The sequence below is a fragment of the Notamacropus eugenii genome, chromosome 4, assembly GCF_028372415.1.
Source record: "Notamacropus eugenii isolate mMacEug1 chromosome 4, mMacEug1.pri_v2, whole genome shotgun sequence".
NCBI classification, from domain to species: Eukaryota; Metazoa; Chordata; class Mammalia; order Diprotodontia; family Macropodidae; genus Notamacropus; species Notamacropus eugenii.
In genome coordinates this window covers 48,682,376-48,692,270 of record NC_092875.1, presented here as the reverse complement: position 1 = coordinate 48,692,270, position 9,895 = coordinate 48,682,376, and positions in this window count along the sequence as shown.

The following is a 9,895-nucleotide window of genomic DNA, read 5'->3' as shown; positions in this document are numbered from 1 at the left end:
TAGTGTCTTTGCCAAGAAAACCCCAAAAAGGATCATGGAAAGTCAGACATGACTGAAAACAACTAAGTAACAGTGACATCATAAAGGGCTGGCCTTGGAGTCAATAAGACTTGGCACATACTAGCTGTGTGATCTTATCCTTCTCTCAGGATCCCAAGCAGGTCTCTAATAGATAAGTTACTAAAGAGCCACCAATTTCATTTGTAAAGCTCAAGAAGTTTCCATTCCACTGACTTTAAATCACCAGTCCCAAATAAAAGGAAACAAAGTTACTTCCTAGCACTTGCATTCTCAGTCTTTAGAATACTTTCTTAGAGTCACACAAAAACTCCATGAGGTACATTTTATAGCTTGCTCTGCCCCCCTCCATTTTACAGATGAGAAAATTGAAGCCCAGAGAGGGAGAATTTGGTAACATGAATAGAAAAGTAGGATGAAGATTTTATGGCTGGATAGAAGCTTAGATGCATCTGGTCCAACCTCCTTCATTTTATAGCTAGAAAAACTGAGATCCAGAAATCTTCAACAATTTCCCAAAGGTCACACAGAAAATAGCAAAGGTAGAATACTGAAGTCAGACCCACTGACTCCATATTCATCATTCTTTCCGCTCGGCCATGTTGCCTTGGAACACATGGGACAAGAACCCAGGTCTCCTGGCTCTTTCCAGGCTTCTTTCAATCAGCTGAGTCCCCAAGCCCAAAGCCATCAGATACCGCTAGTCTCTAGCAGAGCTCTCATCAGCCCCTCCATTCTCTGCCTTCCTTCCCTGCACCCTCACTGCCTGAGGAGGCAGTGACTAACTGTGAGTGACATTCGCATATGTCACAAGCTTCATCCTGACTCACTGTAAATGTAATTAAACTTCTAAATCCTCCGCCGGGCTTTATTAGAACTTCTTGGGTCTTAATGGAGACTAACAGGCCGTCATAAAACTCAGGGCGTGTTCAAACCTAAACAGACAAAGGCAGTCTGCCCCTACCCCAGTCCTCTTCCCTTTTCATGAAAGAAGAAATCTGATGGCAAGAAAAGATCTGAGCCTTCTTCTACATGCATGCACACATGCGCACACATGCACACACACACACACACACACACACACACACACACACTCACACGAAGCTTGGGCTCCAGCCCATCATGACGAGTCTCTGAGCCTTCGAGTGAGCTGATCTCACTGTGAGCGAGGAACTAGGAATAATGCCAGCTGTCCCTGCAATCCACTCTCTAGGGGCCTGGGTTCTAAGGAGCCCTAATGAAACTAGACACCTCTCCCTCAGGGCTGGTCAGACATAGCCACAGTCTTGGCTGGGGATGGTGGGTATTTGAGATAGAAAAGAGCTTTCACATGACTTGAATGGATGAAGGCTGAGACAAGGTGCCAGAAAACCATAGAACTAGAGCTGAAAGACTTTCTAAAAGCCACCTACTGCGACCCACTCATTTCTTTTTTAATGCCTTTTTTTTTTTTGCTTTTTAAAAAATTTAATTTAAAATGTTTAAAATGAAGATCTGCTTTCTCTCCCTTCCACCATCCCTCCATGTGAAAGGAAAAAAAACCTGTTTATAAATATGTGTAGTCAAGCAAAAACAACTGCATCATTTTACAGATGGAGAAACTGAGGTCTAAGGAAGTTAAATGCCTTAGCCAAAGTCACAAAGGCAATAAAAATTAGAGCTAGGATTTAAACCCAGGTCCCTTGGCTCCAGTGCCAAGCCTCATCCCACCTCACCACACTGCCTCCTACACCCTAGTACAGGGCCTCACATGCAGTAGGTGTTTAATAACTGTTTGTTAAATCAAAGTGATATGACCAAAAGTAAAGACTGGGATGAGGAAGGGAAAGAATGACTATTCCCCTAAACCCAGCCCTTCTCACCAAAAGCCTTGAAATCTAGTTTCATATCAAAAGGAGTAAATTTAGGAATATCGGTCCCTCTACTGGCAAGTAACATAGGCCTCTGGATGTATTTTAGAAAGACTTCTGAACCATCTGATGATGGGGAATTAAAAAGTTTGGAGTTGTTTAGGGGAAGGGGAGGGGTTTGAATTTTGAAGACAAACATACAGGTTCTTTTCCTGCCTGACACTGACTTGCTATATTACCTTTAGCTAAGCCACTTGCATAATCTGGACCACAGTTTTCTCATCTGTAAAAATGAGGCTACATCACAAGGTTATCATGAGAATCAAAAAAGATTTGGTAGATAGGTAGGTAGATAGATAGACAGACAGACAGACAGACAGACAGACAGACAGATAGATAGATAGATAGATAGATGATAGATGGATGGATGGATGGATGGATGGATGGATGGATGGATGGATGGATGGATGGATCACTATATCACTGCAAGCTATTATTATTTAACCCAACCCCCTCACTTTGTAAGCACGGAAACAGAGGTTCTGAGGTAAAATGATTTGCTGGGATTCAAACTGAGGTCCTCTGGTAGAACTGAAGCTATTTCCACTGCACCACACTGCCTCTTCCATGAGGGTCAGACTGAGGAGAGGCAATGGGAGAGACTCATTCAAGGTGCCCCTTTTTGATCAATAATCCTCACAAGAAAGCAGTCAATAACAGAATGACTCCAAAGTACTCTGGGGCTGAGGTTTCTCAAGACGACACCCAGCCCAAGGACACCCTCCCTCTCCCCCTTCATTGACTCTACATCTAAGCTTTGAGATTTCCAAACTCAAAATCACTGTTGCCTGAACTGGAACAGGCAGAAAAAGAGCAGTCAGACCTGTGTGGGGCTAATCAGACAAGGTGTCTGAGAGAAGGATAACCAAGATGGTGTAGGAGCTCCTGTCTGTGCTGACTGAGAATTGGTTAAAGGAACAAGGGATATTTAATTTGAAGAAGGCTCAGTCATCTATGACAGTCATCTTCAAGTACTTTAAAGGATGATGGATAGAAGGAGGGCTAGTTTTGCTCTGTTTGGCTTCCAAAACTAATAGCAATTTGGAGCGGGGAGGACAGTCTTACAAAGTAGCCAATTTAGGAATGGATGGTGGGAAAAATTTCTTAGGCTATCAGTAGACGGAATGGATTCGTCTCACTGGAGGTCTTTAAAGAAAGGCTGGATCACTCTACTGTGATTATGGCTCAAGAGCTAGAAGGGACCTCAAGGGGTCATCTAGTCAAACCCTCTCATTTTACATATGAGGAAACTGAGGCCCAAAATCACTCAGGAAGTGTCACAGGTGAGATTTAGCAATGATGATGATGTTGAGGATGATGGTAGTGGTGGTAGTGATAGCTCGATAGCACTTTAAGGTTTGCAAAGCACTAAGTCCTCAAAATCCAGATCTTTCCATGGAACAACTGTATCATTGTGGCCACAGTTGGCTTCCAATTAATCAACCAATTGATAAGCAACCATCAATCCACTATGTGTCAGGCACAGTGCTGGGCACTGGGGGTACAAAAACAAAGAATGAAAGAATCACTACATTCTACCAGGGGAAACAATAAATACATATGTAAGTACATACAGAATAAATACAGGATGCCCCAAAAGTCTTAGTCAAGACTTTGGTAAGTCTTTCTTAGTCAGAACTTTTGGAACACTTGTCTAAAGGAAATTGATACAGCACAGTTTGGGAGGAAGGACGCTAGCATTAGGGGGAGACCCATAAAGGCTTCATGTAAGAGGTGGATCTTGTAACCACATGTACATATATAAGTAGTACAAAGGATACAGAAAACAAAGACAAGATAATTTGGGAGCTAGAGACACAACCCAATGTGGGAGTCAGCAAAGTCTTCATGAAGGTGGCACTTAAGATGAGTCTTGTAGAAAACGTCATTCCAAGATGTGGAGATGAGGAGGGAGCATTTTTTAAGCATCAGGAATAGCAAGTGAAAAGCCATAGAGATGGGATAGATGGGGTTGTATGGGAAAAGGAAGAAGAAGGCTACTTTGGCTAGACTGGAAGAGCTGGATTGGATGAGCTCCAAATTCCATCCATCCCCTTGCCTCCCCAACCCCTTTCCAACTTCTCCTTATCCCATTTTGGGGCACAAAGCAGTTCAGCACAGAAGGGCATGGCCCAGGCATAGTGTCATAGACTTAGAGCTGGAAGGGAAGGCCCTTCATTTTATAGATGAGGAAACTGAGGCACAAAAATGGTAAATGTTCCTTTTACCATCATTAGCTCTGGACTTAGACTCCATATTGGCTTGGACTCCTTCTCCTTGAGGGCAGGACTATCTCTCTTTTTTATTTGTATCCCCAGTGTTTAAAGTGCAGTGCCTGACACACAGTAGGTGCTTAATAAATGTTTATGGAATTCCAGAGTCAATTAGCCAGGTAAGTGTCTGGGGTAGAATGGAACCAAAATCTTCCAGACTCTTAAGTTTGGTACTTTATCGGCCATACAATACTGCCCCAGAGGGCAGCCTAGCTGTGAGAATCAGCTCACTCTAGCATCAGCGTACATCAGATTCCCATTGTTGGCCCATGAGCACTCTTCTCTGACTACCTCATCCCATGGTTGGAGCTTCCCCAAATTCACTGAGTCAGTTCTCCAGAATGACTCATACAACTGTGGTCACACTGATGGAGCGGCTGAACTGCCTACGCTACAATAAAATTATAGTTCCCCATATAAAGCAGCATCCGTAAAACTACATGGCGGATCAACAAGTTTTATCACCAGCCCCATGCTTGTGACAGACTCGGGCTTCACTGCTCAGCTCCCCCCTCACAGCCATTAAGACAAATTTACCATCGTTCCAACTTAATCTAGAGTTTTATTCAGTGTAGTAATTCTAATTTTGCTATAATAACTGCACTTGCAGCAAGGGTGATAAAAGGGATTGTAAGGGAGTGAGGAGATAATCCTCTCGGCTCCTGCCTTGTCCTGAGGCTCAGAGTCAGTGCAGGAAGAGTCTCCAATGAAATTTTACTCCAACAGTCCCGAGTTCCAGGTTTCCTCCGGCTCCTGCTCCAAGACAAAGGGCTCTGGGCCCTCCTGGGCCTGGGAGATTAATACCAGGGTGGGGCAGAGAGTCTCCAGGCCTTGGTGCCCTGATGTAAAATGAAAAGGTTGGACTAGAATGATCTCTGGGGCCCCTCGCAACCCTAAGCTGTGATCCTAAGTAACATTAAGGAAGGAACAGGTAGGTCGTGCAACAGATAGAGGATAGAATGTGGGTCAGGAGTGAGAAAATCATATTCCTGAGTTCAAATCTGGCCTCAGACACTTACTAGCTGTGTGACCTTGGGCAAGTCACTTAACCCTGTTTGCCTCCATTTTGGCATCAGTAAAATGAACTGGAAAAGCAAATAGCAAACTACTCCAGTGTCTTTACCAAGAAAACCCCAAATAGAATCAAGGAGAGTCAAACATGGTTGAAAAACCTTAAGGAGAGTTTGGAAAGGAAAATGGATGCAAAGTCGGAAGACCTTGGAGTTAATCTGATGCAGGCAGGTGGCCTTGGGTAAACACCTTACCTGTGTGCATCAAAATAAAGGGGCCAGACCAGGTGATTTCTGAAGTCTCTTGTAAATTTCTGCTCTGGTCCTGGGGAGAGGCTGCAAATGAAATAGCAAAGCAGTAGATTGGCCCTCCAAGCATTCCTGCTTGGGAATGTTTCCTCTCAGGAAAGCCCTCTTGAAATCCAGTGTGGTTTGTTTTTTTGTTTTCTTTTGTTTTGCCGATTTCCTCCGTAATGGGGGGGAGGAGGTAGGGAGGAGGGGAAGGAAAAGGGGAACACTACCTCTGGCTCCATCCCTCTTTCTATAAAGAATCCACACTGACCTCTGCTGGTTCCACCCACTCATGACATCTTACCTGAAAGGGGCAAGCTTTATTATCTTGGGAATAGGGCAGGATTCCATGCAGCCCACCCAATTCTCCAACCCCACCCTCCTTCCGCTCGTTCTCCAGACCTTGCCCAAGTCCTCTTCCCCCAGAGAGACCCACTGGGCCCAGCCTGCTGTTGGCAAATGCCCCACCTCAATGGAGGGGACTCGTGAGCCCCTTTCTGACTAGACCCAGGTCACCTGCCTGAGCTAGCAGTGAGGGAAGCGTAGAAATATAACCAGAGAAGGGGGAGGTGGAGGCAGCCTGAGGAGCAGGTCCGTAGGTTGAGAGGGAAATAACGTTGGAACTGCCCTTCCCAGCCAGACAATCCAGGGCTTTGCACTGGGTAGTTGGGATCCATCTAAATGTTAGCCTTTCCTTTCCCTCTCCTCCCCACCTGCTCACTTCCACCACCACCGTCTGATTTGGTGACAAATCCTGCTTCAGACTCTGTGTGATACCAAGTAGGTTGCTTAATCATTCTCTGCCTCAGTTTTCTCATCTGGAAAATGGGGATAATAATAGTACCTCCCTCACAGGACCAAATGAGATAATATTTGTAAAGTGCTTTGCAAATCTTAAAACACGTGTTATGTGCCTGGCCTTATACTAGACATTTTACAATTATTATCTCACAACAACCCTGGGAGGTAGGGGCTATTATTATCCCCATTTTACAGATGAGGAAACTGAGGCAGGTAGTGATTAAGCAACTTAAATATTATTATTCATACTATTATATTTTTGTTAATTATATTGTTATAATTTTATTATAAACGCCAGCTATTATTACTAGTAATGTCTCCAGGTGAGGGGTAAGTTAGTGATCAGGAAAGCCCTAAGCGTTTAGGATTTGATCTGTCAGCCCAATCCATCTCTAATAACAGACTTGAGCAGCCAGAACCCATAATCATTGCTCTGAATTTCTAGCGTGCTTTAAAGTTAACCAGACACTCGGAAAGGGAGCAGGGAGGAAGGAGGAGGGAGGGGAGAAAAAATCTAAGATATATGGAAGTCATTGTAGAAAACTGAAAACAAATAAAAGAATTTAATAAAAAATAAAATAAAATTAACCAGACACAGTTCTCAAACCATCCCTTCGCTATAGAAATTACAAATATTACTTTGCTGTTTTACAGATTCATTCATCTATGAAGCACCTATTGTATGCAACTCACTAGACTACACTAATAACTCCTTCCCCCAAGCATTACGAAGCCTATTTGAGGAATACTCATGCAAGGTGGAGAGCATGGAATTACAGATTTTTTTTTCAAGGGGCTGATTCTGGGATTTGATGTCAGTGTGGACTGGGTGAATTACCTAGGTCACTTACAAGCTAAATGACTTACCGGTATGTGTCAGAGGCAGGATTAGAGCCCAAGGCTAACTGTTGGGTCGTGCTGTATCTCAAGTAGACAGATAAATACAATAAAAGATAAAAGAGTGAGATGGCCAAATAAAAGATCCAGAAAAAGTCTTCTAGGAGGTGAGAACCCTTTCTACTGAGGGGATGAGGAAGGACCCAGCAGAGGATGTGGTCCCTGAGATGGGTCTTGAAGGAAGACCAGATAGAGATGAAGTAGGAATCCATTCTAAGTATAGGGCAAAGACTGGGAATCACAGAGGAAAAGACAGATCTGAGAAACAGCTAAGAGTCCAATGGAAGGTCAGAATGTGAAGCACACTAATAATAATATTGGTGAGCTTTTGTAAATCGCTTTATCTATGTTAGGAAGAGTAATGATGTAAAATAAGAATGGAAAGATAAGTCGGAACTGGATTATGTAGGGCATGAAACACCAGATGGAGAAATGGCCATTGGATTGAGCAGTTAACCAGATAGATAATGTGTGGAAAATGTTTGTATTTATAGCAACTTTGTTTGTTATAGCAAAGAGCAGATAACTGAGGCCATACCTGTCAAATGGAAAATGGCTGAACAAGTTATGATACAATATAACATATTGTAATATTAATGTATCATAAGATACATTTTCAGAGAAAACCGGGAAAATTTGCATGAGCTCATGCGGAGTAAAAGGAGCTCTACCAGGACAAAAACTTAGAATAACATCACCGGTATCCAAAAGAAAGAAAGAAATCCCAGTCAATGGAAAAACCAGCCGTGATGGCTGAGATCAATAAAGAAGCATGATTCCCACCTCCTAACAAGAGGGATGATTGACTCAAGCCGCAGAATGAGATGTCTATTTTTGGATGTAGCTAAGCCGGGAATTTGTTTTGCCTGACTCTGTGTATTTATTACAAGGGCTTGGGTTTTGTTTTTTTGTTTTTTCAGCTGGGGAGGGGGGCAAGGAGAAGAGAGAGGAAGATTGATGATAGGATTCCTCTCCCCACAAAAAAAAGAACAGAACAGAAGCCAGAAGGAATCGTAGACAACATGTCAGCTTACACGTCAAATTTAACATATACTTAAAAAGTGATTCTGTGTCATGGAGATCCATGGTTTCCTGCACAATCTTTTGTTCTATAATATTTTAAGCTATTAAAATTTAAAATTGCAGTAAGGCCTTTGGCACACCCTATATATTGAAATGTGCCTTTTATTTGATGTTTAAGTTCACAATAACATGAAATGAATTTTTCTTTCAAGAAAATAAGCCCAGGTTTCTTTCCTAAGTCCACAGTTTTTAATATTTCATGACTCATTTTTACAACGCAAAATGTTTTCCTCAAATTCCATGAGGCAGGTAATATTTGTTTTACAGTTGAGGAAACTGAGGCAGAGATAGTATCACTTCCCCCTGGTCACACAGCCACCAAGTATCAAAGCAGGGACTTTTTAATCTGTCAGAAGTTTCTGAGGGATTTGCTTACCTCCAAATATTGCTTTGGGGACTCCCAAGGAGCAATTCTAGCTTTGCTGATATTGACGTTTTCCTTTTATAGGCTTTTAGGAAATCAACATTTTGGTACACACCACCTGCGAGGGTTCCTAGGCACCTGGCCCATTATTCTGTGCAGGTGAGGTCAGTGGGCAGAGGGCAGCTAGGTGGGACAGTCAATAGAATGCCTGGAGGCAGGAAGACCTGAGTTCAAATATGGCCTCAGACACTTACTATCTGTGTGACCCTGGGCAAGTTGCTTAACTTCTGTCTCAGTTTCCTCATCTGTAAAAATGAGCTGGAGATGGAAATGGCAAACTATTCCAGCATCTTTGCCAAGAAAACCACAAATGAGGTCACAAAGAGTCAGACACAACTGAAAATGACCAATCAAGGAGTTAGAGCAAGAAAGGACTTTAGAGCAGTTAAAACATACACACACTCTATACCCTTTTTATAGATGAGAAAACTAAGGTCCAGGGAGATTAGTGGACTTGCTCCAAGGATCACCCAAGTACAACATGGTACAGCCCAGATTTGAGCTTCAAGCCAAGTGCAAATCAAATATTCTTTTCAAATGTATGTACACCCCATGCTGTCTCTCCTCTAGAGAGCTCCTACACTGAGGGAGACGTGAAGTCAGGTCAAAATGCTTGTTTGGGCACCAGGGTCCCTTGTCCTTCCTCCTCCTTTGTCCCAAAAACCAAGTACTCTTTGAAGTCTGCTGACACCAAAGAGCAAAGCCTTACAAATTCTCACTCCAGTCCTGTGATAAATTGATTTTTTTTCCATAGGAATAAGGATTACTCAGCTTCCTGCTAAGATGGACATTCATTTTTTTCCCAATGAAATAATGGTGAGCCAGCTGGGGACTTAGCAGAATTATTTCATAAAACTCTCAAGGATTTATGCTAATGCCAGGACCACATTTCATCCCCAAACTTCCAGCCCTTGAAATCCTCAGCATAAAACAAAATCAAAGTTCAGGCTTCTCTGAGGTTAGACACTGGCCTTGTCAGTCACTAAGAGTGGCTGATGTCCTTAATAATATTCAATTCAGTCTCTGTTACCACTCTTCCCCCAACCTCCACCCAGAAAGGGGTGAATCAGACAACTCTGAACAATCACAAACCCATGAAGGAAAGCCTGAAGCATTATCCCACTGGCTGACCCTTCCCTGGAGTGAAGAGGAGGGAAAGGAAAAGGGGCAGCGGCAGCCTGAGATTGT